At 50.6% G+C, this 15,192-nt stretch overlaps 1 protein-coding gene across 1 annotated transcript in view; it reads right to left on the bottom strand.

The window, feature by feature from the left end:
- Positions 1–15,192, bottom strand: part of TMEM178B (transmembrane protein 178B) — a 320,171-nt gene that overhangs the window by 218,738 nt on the left and 86,241 nt on the right. The window lies entirely within an intron of this gene.

The raw sequence follows: 15,192 nt of genomic DNA, 5'->3' as shown, positions 1-15,192 counted from the left end.
CTTATGGATCGAGGCATGCTTTGTTAGCCAAAGTATCTAAATATTCCTGGATCTTCCAGCAGAGGTTCTCAGTGTGGCTCTGGGACCAGGACGCCAGCAGCCTCCGGGGGTGTGCTAGAAATGTAATTTTCCAGGCCTGACTGCAGACCTACTGAATCAGAAACAAGGGGTCAGGACTGCAATCTTCATTTTAATAAGCCCTCCAGGTGAGTGTGCTGCACACTTCACATTGGAGGAGCTAATAGAATTGCCAATGTATTAATTCATAAATCCACCGTGTTTGCAAATGCCAACAGGAAGGCGCGATTAGGAGTTCTTCCCTTGACACGGGCAGCCCCTGCAGGCATCCCTATTGACGCTTGCTCATCTGAGAGATATTAAAACTCCATGTCAGGACATAGGGAAGAATCAGGAAAGGAGTGGCTTTTAAAGGTTAGGGGTTTTAAAATTTGGTTTTGCACCTGAATGGATTTGGAGGGTAATCCATTTTGCACCCCACTGATTTTCAATTTCTAAGTGGTGGCAGCTGATTGAATTGTTTGACCCCCGGTTCACTGTCAGCGGGGAACCTGGCCACCGGCAGGCTGAGTGCAAATAATTTAGACGGTGGCTCTCATGAAACCAATGCCTTATTGTCGATCATAACTGGACAACTGCCCAACCGCCAGGTATTGGCAGACGCTCCTCCCGCGGGAGAGACGCTGTCCAAAGCAGCAAAGTTTGGGGAAAGTGTTATATACACTCTTTCCTTGAAACCCACATGCTCCAACGTTTATTACTCGCAGGACCTCCCACCCTACGCCCCACAGTCAGCCCACAGCCGCCCCCTCTTTAGAGTGTCCCTCCTCCATGACACCCAGCTGGCCACTAAATTCAGTCAGTTCCACCTCAGAAATGTCCCTGGACCCAGCCTCGCCTCTCTGCCGCAGTCACACAAATACAAGGACCCATCTCAACGATCAGCCATGCTCACTGAGGACTTACTAGGTCCTTGCCATGCACTCTGTTGACAGCGGTTTCCACCTTTACTCACATCACGGTGCTCACAGAGAAGAAGTATGTGAGGCACTCGGATAAACAGACGCCCCTGTCGGGCCCTGCCCAGCCTCCCTATCGGATAGAGAAACCTACATCCGCCCACTTGTACCCCATTCACATCCTGTACTTATTCCCCAAGCAGAAACTCTGTTATAAACACAGTCTTACCTAATGCTTCACACCACCCAATTCAGGAGGCGTCATTATGATCCCCACCCCTGTTTCAGAAATAAGGTTATGTAACTCACCCAAGGAAGTAGCAGCTCCAAGGTTGGAACCCAGAACTGTCTGTCCAGAGTCTCCCTGCACCCGGCCACCCTCTCCACAGTGGCCTGGGGTGTATTCCAGATAGGAGCACACGGTTTTCTTTATACCCAGGGTACCCCACGCTCCTCGTCGGAGTCCCAGCCCCCACGCCAGCTCCCCTTCAGCCCAGTCATCACACACCCTGGGCTCCAGCCACGTGGCCCTTCCCCCGTTGCCCTGGCTACGCCCTACCTGTTCAGGACTCTGCACCTCCTCTCCTCCCTGCCTCTCTTCATGTGACACATATCCTCTTGTCCTGAGAGGAAGCCCAAACGGCAGCTGCAAGGCAAAGCCTTGCTTCTATCCACAGCATCCCGCAGTAGGCATCACCCGCCCCCCCCGCCCCATTCTCTGGTCCTGCTGCAGCAGGCACACCAATGGGCTGTGATTTATCTGTTTACACACCTCACTCCCCCACTAGATTATGAGTTTCTCAAGGGCCGGGACTTGTCTTATCCATTCATCTTTATCTCCCGAGTTCCCGGCACAGGATAAGCATGATAACATGTGCTCTGAAGGAAGAAATGACTAATAGAAGGCACCCTTCCCAAAGACCACAGCGGGCAAGGGATCCAACTACTTCCATTGGACGCCAGGGATGGAAATAACTGAGGCCAGTTTGAATGTAGTGAGTAAAAGGAGGTGACTGCTGCAGAACTCTGTGAGGCCACAGCAAATACCTCCTCCCTGTGTGGGCAAGGGAAGGAGAGACTTGTCAATCACAGTCGGGCAGAAGAAGTGGCAAATGCACAGGGAAGCGTCTCACTGCACCTTGTAGATGTAACCCAAGGGGCCGATAGGGCAAGATTTTACAAAAAGAATAAGAAAAGAAATAGAAAATATATAATGGGCAGAGGATCATAACAAGAACGCCATCAGCAACTGCCTTGGCCATGCACTATCTGGCCACGTAGCATTGAGCAGGGGTGCCCTGCACAAGGATACCTCCTGGGGACAGGAGGTTTCAGCCCCAGCTGCTGCCCCACTGGCCACTCTGTGCACCTGCTGAGGTTCGGGGCGTGCCCCTACCAGAAGGGCTGCCTTCACCTAATTTGCACAGACGTGTCACACAAACTAGCAGCCACCCTACACGCAATGACTTCAAGATCGCACAAAAACACTCCCGGACTTAGCTTCGGAGACCCAAACAAAATCCCACCGGTCACAGCCAGGTAGACGCCCACTGCTAACACCTGAGAAAAGTGCCCGATTTGTCAAGGAAGCTCAGGTTCTCTCGTCATTAAAACTAACCAGACCAATGGCCACAGGCTCCAGGCAGGCTGCAGTCGCCTCTCCCTTAGGCTCAATCACCCCAGGGCACCCCACCAGAGCAAGGAGCACAGACCGGCACCTCAGGTGGCCGGCCAGGGAGCCTGCCGGAGCCTCTGCCCCAGCCGGAGCCCCGTTGGAGGCCTCGCTGTTTGCTTTGCCTCAGGGATGCAAGCATCCTGCTTTGACAGCAATTAAATTGAAAAAACTCAAATATTGCCTAGGAAGAAAGGCAAAATGTTTACCCATGTGTCTGTGGGTCCTGTCAGTGTGCCGGGCTTCCATAAACACAAGCACCATCTGGGCACTGAATTCATGTGCCCAGAATGTGGGCTCCCCAGTACAAACAGGTTTCCCCGCTACGAACGAACGAACGGTGTGGAAGCCCGCAGGCTCACCTGGGAAGGAGAGCACACCAGCCTTCCAGACTCCTGCATTCCAGCCCAGAGATTGTTCTTCCCCTCAGGAAGCCTCATCCAGTGAGGGGAGAGGGGTTTGGGGGGTAAGGGACCACTTCATACCTTCAGCCAGCCTCAGCTGTCTGAGCTGGTGACCCTCCTGCATGTCAGGTTTCCAGACAGACAGAATACCCAAATGGGTAACTGCGGGGAGCTTCAAAAAGGGACAGTGCAGGGACCTGGTGCTGGCATAACCCGGAGGCCCAAAGAGGAGAGCTGTCACCTGAACAGGGAGAGGATGGCCATGTAGGAAAGGTGATCCAGCCTTTAGCAGAGGGTCACAGCCATCCTGGGGCAAGGGTTCGGGGTGTAAACACCCAACCTCTCGCTCCCCTCACCTTCATCTCCCACCGGTGCCCCCCAATAGCTGAACCCGACTAGAAGCCAGAGGGCAGCCCAGCCTCCAGGAGCAGAGAGGCGGGCGAGGCTCTGGGGCTGGGTCCTGGGGACAGACAGAGCCATCCAGCTCACTCCCCCGAGGCCAGATGAACAAGGGCACAGATGGACCCTGGGACATGACGACACAGAGGCCAAGAGGGGGTGGGGTGGGGAAGGCACACAAACACTGAAGTGTGGCTCTGACCACACCTTACAATGATACCAGGACACGGTCTTCCTCTCCCGCGTGTCTACTGTTAGCGAGATGGGGGTCCCACGCACTGGTCGGAGGAGTCTAGTCTATGCCCTGGAGTTACAGAGCAATAGCGGGGACCTCCTCACGTAGTGATTTTAGCGGCAGCGCTGAGACCCACCCCCACTCCATGGAGAACTATCTTCCCTAAGCAGGGCCGCAGTACTTTAAATTCTCCCATTAGAAAGTCATTCCTTTGGGTCAGATATTGTTCTTTCAGGCACTCATTTTTTTTTAAATACTTTATTTATTGATTTTACAGAGACAGGAGAGAGAGGGGAGCGCGGAATGGGAAGTATCAACTCATAGTTGCTTCATGTTAAATTGATCATTGCTTGCTTGTTGTATGTGCCTTGACCATGGAAGCCCAGGGTTTTGAACCAGCAACCTTGGCATTCCAGGCTGAAGGTTTATCCGCTGCACCAGCACAGGCCAGGCCAGGCACCCATTTTTAAAGCTCTTTTTAAATAAGTCTGAAGAGGTAGCATGAGTCACTGATGTCTAGGTATGAATGCGATTCCACGACCCCCTTCCTCCAGACCAGAGGGACCTCGAGCCGCAGAGGCCCCTAGAGAAAGGAGAGGCTGAGGAGGCAGGAAGGAGCCATGGTAGCTCGTGAGGGAGGCTGAGGGTATACTCCAAAGGCAAACCCACAACTTAAGCAACTGAGGAAGAGTCAAAAATGGAACACACACCCCCAACCCCTCACTTTAAAAGTGAGTAGCCCTGGACGGATAGCTCGGTTGGTTAGAGCACTGTCCCGAAGCACAGAGGTTGCCAGTTCAATCCCTAGTCAGAGCACATACAGGAACAGACCAATGTTACTCTCTCTCTCTCTCTCTCCCTTCCTCTCTCTAAAATCAATAAAATAAATATTTTTAAATAAATTTTTAAAAAAGTAAAGTGACTGGTGCAGTCACTATGGAAAACAGTTACAGAGTTTCCTCAAAAAATATATAGTAAAACTAGAAATAACATAGGGCCAGTAATTCCACATCTGGGTATTTAGCCGAAGGAAGTGAAATCACTATCTCAAAGAGATATCTGCATCTCCATGTTCATTGCAGCATTATTCACAGTTGCCAAGACATGAAAACAATCCAAGTGTCCACCGACAAATAAATGGATTGAGAAAATGTGAGAGCCTGACCAGGCAGTGGCACAGTGGATATAGCGTCAGACTGGGACACAGAAGACCCAGGTTCGAAACCCTGAGGTCACTGGCTTGAGCACAGGCTCATCTGGCTTGAGCATGGGGTCACTGGCTTGAGTGTGGGATCATAGACATGACCCTGTGGTTGCTGGCTTGAGCCCAGAGGTCACTGGCTTGAAGCCCAAGGTCGCTGGCTTGAGCAAGGGGTCACTCACTCTACTATAGCCCCCTAACCCCCATCAAGGCACATATGAAAAAGCAATCAGTGAAAAACTAAGATGCCACAACAAAGAATTGATGCTTCTCATCTCTCTTCTTCCTGTCTATCTGTCCCTATCTATCCCTCTCTCTGTCTCTGTCAAAAAAAAAAAGACTGTGTGAGAGAGAGAGAGGGAGGAGGGAGGAGGGAAGTGGGAGGAGGGAGGAGGGAGGAGGGAGAGACAGAAAGCCATTCACACAATAAAATAGTATTTAAACGTAAAGAAATGAAACCCTTGCCACTTGGGACAACATGAATGGACTCTCAGGGCATTGTGCTAAGTGAACTAAGTCAGACGGAGAAAGACAAGTACCATATAATCTCACTTACACGTGGAATCTTAAAAAACCAAACTCACAGATACAAAGAACAGATTGGTGGTCTCCCAGAGGTAGGGGCGGTGGGGGTAGAGAAAATGTACAAAAGTTACAAACTCCAAGTTATAAGATAAATACTTTCTGGAGACGTAATATGCAGCATGGTGACTATAGTAAACAATACTGCACTGTATATTTGGAAGCTACTAAGAGAGTAAATCTTAAAAGTTCTCATCATAGGAAGAAAAGTGTAACTATGGGAGGTGTCGAGTGTTAACTAGATTTACTGTGGTGATCATTTTGCAATATGTACATATATCAAATCAGCATAATGCACCCCTTAAAAACTAATACAATGTTATGTCAATTATATCTCAAAAATGGGGAGAAAGTAGAGTGATTCAGGCTGGTTATGTGATGGTCAAACTTATTCCGGAAAAGTGGGGTTAGACAATATTTAAACGGTTTACTTATCGTAGGGCTTTAAGAGTTCCAATGGATATTGTGACTCCCCAGAAGGGACAGATATGGCACATAGACATTCCCAGACTCCTCTGACCCAACATCCTTTTTTATTCAAAGAGCAGTTCCTACTGCTAGACCGTGAGTTCATCAAAATCGGAAACCAAGTCTCTTGTTTACATTTCCCCCGCCCAGGGCCAGGCAAACCATCCGCACACAGCGAGCCCTTGGTATATATTTGGATGAACGACAAATGAACATCAGGGTGTGTTGCTTGGTCAAATAATCTACAAGGTAAGCAGAGTGGTTGGCTCTGAGGATTTGCCAGTCTCTTCTTGGAAATGACCAGCAGAGCACGCCCAGGGTGGCGTGTGCACAATGCCTTGAAATAAATGAAGGATCTCTGTGGACAGAACCAGAGCAGTGGCTCTCCTCGAGTTTGGCCACAGCGGCATGGGGTGGCCTGCCGGAGTACAGGGGAGTCACACTCATAAGGGCAGCCCTCACTGATGGGGTGAGAGCCACAGAGCGAGCACCCCGTCCTCTGGAGGATAACTGTGGGGTGCACTCTGCACAGTTACTCAGAGGTTTACCTCAGAGACCCAACCTGAGGCTCACACTGCACGTGTCATTGGTTTCTCCTCCCTCCCGCCCCTGCTTCCTGGAAACCCCAAGTCCTTGTCTGAGGCTCTACTTTGGGGGGAGGGCAAACTGAGAAGGATCACCGACAGGAGAGTAGCGTACATGGTTTACGTGTTCGAAACAGCGTGGGTGGTAATGAGGAGATGGAAATGGTCCAACTTTGTCCTGAGGTCACTTTGAAGGGTGACACAGGCACTTAGAGCTGGGGAGGCTCCTCTCTTTCCATCTCAGCTTCCCCACATCCTCCGTGTTCCTTCCTTCTGTTGGTACCCGAGCACCCTAGAGACCAGGGGCGGACCACCAGGCCACGTCTGAGAGTCCACGTGGTTGTATGTCTCCTTCCCCTATTCAATGCCTTCCAGATGCCAGACACTCATTTTATCCCATCATCCTCACAACAAGGTAAACATTAGAGAAATGACCCTGTTTGACAAAGAAGGAGAGAATCTGGACAGATGAAGGCCCGCCCCGCCCCACCCAGCAGCGGGGAGGGAAGCCAGCGTCTCCCGGAGTGACCGCGGAGGTTTCTGACTCCATAGCTATAACCATCGGCTGCCTGGGTGAGGATTCCCCAGGAACAAAGACCACTGTGCCGCCACAGGGCCTCGTACGTGAAGGAGCTCGAGACGTCTACTGATGAAGGAAGAAAGGGAGGAAGGGACGTCACTCATGTCTTGTCTGCTGCTCCTCTTCCCACAGTGCCAACAGCAAGAGCCCAGAACACTGGAGTCTGTCCCACTGACCGGCTCTGGCCTCAGCCGGCTGCAGCGCTGGCCTGCATGGTCTCACTTTGACGTCTGTCTCGCCCACTGGGCTGACAGTTCTTAGTCATCTTTCTAGCCCGAGGCCTACGCTCTGTGCTTAATAAGTGGAAAGATTAAGTAGAAAGCAGAAGAACATAGGAAAAAATGAAAACCAACATTCTTTTAAGAGATGAAACCAGTTAAAGCTTCAATCTTGGACTTTGTCTCCTCTCTAAAGAGCATTTTCTCAAAAGAAAAATGTTGAAATTATATCTCAGCAGACAGAGGAAATAGGGAGACTCTCGTAGTGAATCATGAAAGCTGTGTAGCAGATTTACCGACATTGTTGACTTCTTTAGCCCACTACAATGGGGGGTAGGGGAATGGAGGAACACACAGGAGTTGAGGGGGTTAAAGGTTTGACATTAGAAGCAAAACTGTGTCTCCAATGAAATGGGAAGGAAGGAAACCAGGAATGTCCCAAGCGGTTCAAGGAAGGAAAATGGGGCTTGGGGTTCTCATCCCCACCCCAAACCTATGTCCCCAGGTGGGGCAGGAAGGGAACAGGAATCAGGAGGACACACCTTGGACAACTCCACCAACTAACCATGTTGATGGGAGCTCTTGTTATTTAAGATATAACTCTTCAGCCTGACCAGGTAGTGGCACAGTGGGTAAAGTGTTGGACTAGGTTGCTGAGAACCCAGATTCGAAATCCTGAGGTCGCCGGCTTCAGCACAGGTTCATCTGGCTTGAGCGCAGGGTCTCTGGCTTGAACGTGGGATCATAGATATGACCCCATGGTTACGGCTTGATTATGGTTATGTCTTGACCATGGTTGCTGGCTTGTGGCCAAAGGTCACTGGCTTGAAGCCCAACCCAAGGTCACTGGCTTGAGCAAGGGGTCACTCACTCTGCTGTAGCTCACCCCCATCAAGGCACATATGAGAAATCAATCAATGAACAACTAAGGTATCACAATGAAGAACTGATGCTTCTCATCTCTTTCCCTTCCTGTCTGTCTATCCCAGGGGTCTCAAACTCGCGGCATGTGGCCCGCCGAACAATTTTGTACTGATTTTTTTTTGTTTTCAACTGCAGTGAGAAGTGTTGAGTAACAGTTGCCTTTTGTAGACCTAGTGCGGCCCACCGAACGGCTGTGATCTTGCTCTGCGGCCCACATGCTGAGTTGAGTTTGAGACCCCTGGTATCTGTCTCTCTCTCGGTTTCTGTCAAAAAAAAAAAAAAAAGATATAACTCTTCACATAAGCTTATTTCAAGTCACCCCCCACCCCTCCCATGCCTCCTCTTTAGCTCCTCACCCCCCAGGCCAAAGGGTCTGCAAGGTTGAGGACTGCCACAGGCCCCACCAGAAATAATGTTTCCTTTCCTTCAGACCGAGAAAGAGCGTTATCTACGTTTTTATTTTTAATAGTTTCATAGGCTTTCCACTGTGTATGCTTTGTTTTTTTTGGTGCTCGTGGTATTGGCATGACCTTTTTAGCATCGTTTTGCATGTACTGCATAGATGGAATCCTAAATATTTAATTCCTCCTTTCTGCTCTACATTGCATAAATGTTTGTTATGAGCAGTGTTCGGGGTGGGGGGCATGATTCACACATATAGACTTTCATTGTTAAGAACGCTACTCCTGAGTGCCAGCCCCCCTCCACATACCCCACCAACGCGTTTCTGACCCCTCACTCCATCCCCAAACACCTTTCTACTGGCTACTATTGTCACAGTGACTTGTATATTAATCATGCCTCTGTAGTAAAAGCTTTGAGATGGGAGAGTTTGTGTTTTCCATCTTTGTATATATACCTGATGGCCAAAAGAGTACTTTGAGTATTATTACTCAATTTAACAATAGCTCATGCTCCATGAATGCTTTCTAAGCATTAGGTATCACTCAAGAAACTTTATTATGCAGCATTATCTCGTTTAAACCTCAAAGGTAGGTCCTGTTAACATCCCCATTCCACAGATGAGGGCACTGAGGTTTAGAGAGGTGTCCGTCCTGCCCAAGACGCCCAGATACAACATATCACAGGCGGATGCAGTCCCACCCAACATGCTTCCACTTGTGAAGAGAAATTGGAAGGGGAAATCAAACTTTTCAGAAAGACAGAGGCCCTCCAAGGTTTTCTATGGGGAACAAGTAAAGCGAAACTTTCCCATTTGCTGGGATGTCTGGCACCAAGACTTTGCTGCTCTTATCAGACGAAGACAGGGCACATGCTTCCATAGTTCCCCTAATGAGTGGGACAGAGGACAGCTCCTGCCGGCCCTGGGGGAGAGCGTCAGAGTGTCGACTGCCCCTGCACCTGACCAGCGGAGTGCCTGCCACATCTCTGTTCCCACCCGAGAACAAGCCACTTCCCAACAGGGCCCCTTGGGCAAGTTACTCACCCTCTCCGGTAAGACTGATGAGGAATAAACCAGAAAACCTATGTAAAACCTGCTCCACGGTAAACATCCAACAAGTGCTCACGTGATTTATTGGTTAGTCTCTGGGACACATGCCCCATGCCTGTACAACAGCCCATAAATATTTAAAGATGGCCTCACACCCTTCCCACACCACCATCCCCAGGTCTCTCCTCTCCATCCAGGAACCTGAATGCTTCCAGGGTCTGTAGTCACAGTCAGAAAATCTCAGCACAACAGTGCTCCTCCCCACAATGTCCAGTCTACGTGCCCTCCCAGTGCAGCACTGACCACAGTCGTTCCCTCCTCCATCAGGCCAGTGGGGACCCCACAGGAGCACAAGCTCCCCCGCTCTGGGAGCCACAGCTCTGTCGAAGCAGCCTGGCTCCCTGAGCACCATGGGCAGCCATGTCACAGGGCTGGTCACACAGAGGGAACAATGCCCACGTGTTTTCCTCCAGGGAGGCTGGTAAGCCACCACGTGCTGGGTCAACTGTCTTTTCTTGTTTTGTGGTTGTTGCTTTTTTGTATTTTGGTTTGGTACCCCCTGTGGGATCTCCTGTCTGTTCCAGCCCCTGAAGAAATGTTTGGATAGGGATCCTGCCATTCTGCAAATTCAGTCAGTTGCACGCAGTCTGTCGCTGCGACATCCCCATCCTCTTTCCTGTCCTGATGAACACCCCACATGGGGCAGCACTGAAGAGGAACTCTTCCCCACACACACACACACACACACACACACACACACACTTCCTTGGGACCAGAAAGCAAACCATTGGGAGAGCACCCTTCAGGTGGGACCATTCAGCCTGCCGTGACTTTACCTCCCTGACCCACCTCCCAGTCCCACTTCCCTGTCTCATCCATCTGAAAATGACAAGAGACCCTGCCTACACCATTCACCCCATCAACCCACCCAGAACCATCTCCGTAAAAAGAATGGGGTCAGCCTCACAAGGGGAGCTCGCTCCGCCTCTCCGCACTACAGCGTCCCTGCTGCGCACTCACCCACCGTTCTTTAATAAGCCCCAGGGACTGCTCTCCAGGTCTCCCTATCACCGGCTGCTCACCTGCATCCGCGGAATCCCAAGAGTCTCCTTTATCGAAAATCTGAATACTGCCCACCTGCCTTCCACACTCACAGCACTTTAGAGGTCACAGCTCCCTCTGACCATCTGTCTCCCCTCTCAAACAGGATGGTCCCACTGGGGAAACCACTTCCCACGCTTCTTCCTGTCCCTTGACATCATTCGGTGTTCAACACGCCAATTAAGACACCACAGTGCATCCTCACCACTGGGTGAGCACCATGTACCTCTCATTACAACCGACGTGCATGGTCCCCATTGACCCCACAGAGCGCGGTCTCCATCCTGCTGACCCCTCACTCTGTTCACACAGCGTGTTCTTTCCACCGCTTTATCAGGGGCTCTTGTCCTTGACTCAGCATCCAACAATCACCTGTGCTAAATGTCACCACACCTTGCGTGGGAGCTGCAAACCTTCTATCCTCATTTCCTCGTTCCTGGGTTCCGAATGTCTCTCCCCCTTCTGAGTCTCTCCGCCTATTTTAAACAAGACATTTCCAAATGTCAAGACCTCATGACTTCCTCACAAAAGGAAATAAAGAATGAGGTGCTCCCACGCTCCCCGGGGCAGCCCCTCTTCCCGGCAAGGCTTTGGCTGCCTTCTCCCTGAATCTGCTTGGGCACTTTCCAGGCTGAAACAGGCTGCCTTCTCCCCGACTCTGCTCGGGCACTTTCCAGGCTGAAACAGACTGCCGGGGAAAGAATGAGTTGGTGAGCTATGGCTTCAAATTGCCACTTGGGGGGCAGTAAATAATCTGTTCCCCGATTCCCTTCACGTCCCTAATGACCTCCTAGAAAGTTCGCCGTCCCAAATGGCCCTGCCCTCACGGCGGCCCCTCCCACCCCAGGGCACAGACACCCAACACAGGAGTCCGGGGCTCCTGCAGGCACAGTTTCAGCGGGTGGCGGGCTCATCCATCTCCAGGCCCTGACAGACAAACGAGGCGAGAAGGAGACCAAATCTGGCTTTTCACTGAAAAACAATGAGCTCACGCTTTCTCTCCAGGGACCGAAGGAAGTGGAGACAGATCGTGAGATGGGGAGACAGCTGATGGAGACAGGCAGGAAGGAGGGAGAAGGCCAGTCTGCGTGTGTGTGTGTGTGTGTGTGTGTGTGTGTGTGACTGAGACAGAGAGAGGGACAGACAGACAGGAAGGGAGAGAGATGAGAAGCATCAGTCCTTCACTGGGGCTCCTTAGTTGTTCTCTGATGGCTTTCTCATATATGCCCTGAGGGGGGTGGGGGGACTCCAACAGAGCTAAGTGACCCCTTGTTCAAGCCAACAACCTCACAGTTTCAAACCTGAGTCTTCTGCGTCCCAGTCCTACGCTCTGTCCACTGTACTACCACCTGGTCAGGCTAGTGTTTTTTTTTAACATCGCTTTAAATAAGAATACCCAGCTCGCCTGACCAGGTGGTGGTACAGTGGATAAAGTGTCAGACTGGGATGCAAAAGACCCAGGTTGGAGACCCTGAGGTCACCAACTTGAGTGCAGGCTCATCTGGTTTGAGCAAGGCTCACCAGCTTGAGCCCAAGGTCACTGGCTCGAGCAAGGGGTCACTCAGTCTGCTATAGACCCCCAGCCAAGGCACATATGAGAAAGTAATCAATGAACAACTAAGGTGCCACAAGGAAGAACTGATGCTTTTCATCTCTCTCCCTTCCTGCTGCCTGTCTGTTTTTGTCCCTTTCTCTGACTCTCTCTATCTCTGTCACACATACACACACACAAAAAAGAATCCCCAGCTCCTGGGACAGAGGGAGACATCGGTGTTCTTCCGATTAAAGAGTGCAGCAAGAGCGATTGTCCTGGGGGGGTGGGGAGTGGCAAGAAGATAAACAGAGTCAGACATCCTGCACTCCTGCCTCTTCTCAGGAAAGCACGATGCCCATTCATGAACTGCAGATAGATGCCAGGGCAAAGACGGCTCTACCTTTGTCCGCCACTGCCCCTTGGACACGGGGCTTGAGGTTGCATCTTGGACAAACCCTAGGGATAGCTTTTCCAGTTGTGGGTCTTCTTCCAGCCCCAAGTGTGCATCTCGTAAGGCTGAGGGCACTTGTTTCCTGCAGGCTGGACCAGGTAAAAATGAGAGAACACAGGCAGCTGCTCAGATGTTCCCAAAGAGCTGACTGAATGTTTGGTTCCAAGCAGAGGGAAAAAATAAAAAATCCAGATAACCGCATTTTCTAGTTTTCATTTGAAAAAAAGAGTTATATCATGCTGATCTGACTTCTTACAAGTCGATACAGAGATGGGGAGGAGGAAAGAAGGAGAGAAAAAGGAAAGAGAGCAAAAGAGAGATGGGGTGGGGGTGGGGAGGTGGGGGGGCAGGGTTGTATACAAGAAACCAGACCCAAATAATTGGTTCATTAGTTTGCTCTTCAACCTATTAGGCGCCTTAGCTAAGAACAGAATGAAACCTGGAGACCTCAGGAAGGAAGCAGAGAGCCCGATGCGATGATGTTTTCCTCCATACCACTACTCACACGATGGACTGTTTTCTTGTTTAAGTTAATTAAAGTGTGTTAACTTACCCAGACCCCCTACTGGAAAGGAAATTCAAAACCAGACATGAGTGTGTAAATGGTGAGTTACTCTCTCCCCTCCCTGCTGTGTCTGGACGCTGTGCCAGGGTCAGGAGCACGGGCCCTGGAACCAGCTCGCCTGGAGTCAGGTCCCGGCTTGGAGACTCTGAGCATGGGATCCTGGCCACGCTCACGTAGCCCTCTGTGTTCGGTGCCTTCACGTTAAAGGGACGTGATGCATACATCTGCCCCCCTAGGGTTGCTGTGAAGATACAATGAATTAATATAGGGGAAGCACTTAGCACGGAACATTGTAAGCGCTCCATAGTTATGTCTGTGGACACAGTCTACTGCCACAGAAGACCTGAGTTATTACATGTATCAGATGCCAGGCATGTCCTTCATGCCGTACAGCGAGCACACACCCAGCATGGGTTAGTCAAAGAGTTGGAGGCCCTAAGAGACCACTTCCCAGCATGCTGTCTTCTCCTGCCTGACGTGCTTTCTCAGCCATGGCTCTCGCTTCTCCCCCACTCCCAGCTCAGGGCATTTCCCTATAGCTCCAACTGGCTATGTCCGATCACCCTGCTCCTGCTTCAAGGACTGAGACCCCTCCATTCCCAGACCCCTCGAGCACTGGTCGCACCAGTGAGCTTCTCCACCACACTCTACCACGTCGCCCCCACCCATCTCCAAGACCCTCAGACATGTCAACAGAAGCATCACTACACCTGCACGACACTGAGTGTCATGTGACAGCCCACACCCAGGAAAGTAGTGACTTAGGACGACACATGGACCTCTGAGTGGAATGAATATACTAGCCCTAACCTGATGAATCACTGGTCCAAGCCAAGGTGGAATTTCTCATTTGTTAACTTTCTGGAATCTCGGCCCCACATTCCACCTCCCCATCAAAATAGCAAAACCTAACAGAGTCAAATTACCTAACAGTCCAACAACACCAAGGTAAAGGTGAGGGAAAAGGCGCTCTCAGACACTGTTGTTGGGAGCATAAGTTATTACAAACACTTGACAGAATTAAGTATGTGTATGTATCCTATGCAAATGTATATACTCTGCGGTCCCAAAATTATACCCCCTACACAAATTCCTGCGTATTTGCGCGAGCAGAAATGTTCAAGGATATTCAAGCACTGCTCACAAACACCAGTCAGAACCTAAAGATCTACTGATTAAGAGGAGGACAATAAAATGTGGTTACATGATACAATAGCTTCAATAGATGAACTAGAACTGTGTATATTAACAGAGACAGAGAGGGAGACCTCAAATTCTGTCCTGTGGAAACAGAACTATAGAGTTTGTCTACAGTACCTCTGTTCTTTTCTGTGTTTTAGAATCTTGTTGTTGTTGCTTTTTTCCTCCCACAAAATATAGTCTCATGGGACCCAATGAGAACAAACACAATTACTTCTGGAGAAGAAATCCACTCATCACTCCCTTAATAAAATCAAAGCCACCTTATCCAAGTTCTAATGGTGGAAGACCCTCCATGGGGGCCCCGGGTCCCCACCCACGGGTTTTCTCCCAGGGGCTTCTCACTATCCGACCGTCCGCGAGCCCCACCTCCACTCTGCACATGCAGGGGCTGGCCCCATGGGAGACAGATGCTGAGTGGCATAAATGAGACAGAAACACAGGAAAATGCAAGGATCACAGGATAGGGTGAGCACCACACAGTGCGGGGGTCAAGGGGACAAGAGATCACAGACAGCTGAGGACATTAGGGCAGGCTAATGGAGGATGGAGAATACAGGGTAAGGTGTAGCCCGGGACCAGCCCACAGCTGAGGGGTCAGCAGCTAACTCCACAGGAAACAGGCTGCCCTGACTACCCTGGGC

Source organism: Saccopteryx bilineata, chromosome 2, assembly GCF_036850765.1.
Source record: "Saccopteryx bilineata isolate mSacBil1 chromosome 2, mSacBil1_pri_phased_curated, whole genome shotgun sequence".
Lineage (NCBI taxonomy): Eukaryota > Metazoa > Chordata > Mammalia > Chiroptera > Emballonuridae > Saccopteryx > Saccopteryx bilineata.
This window is presented reverse-complemented; position numbering and strand designations above follow the sequence as displayed.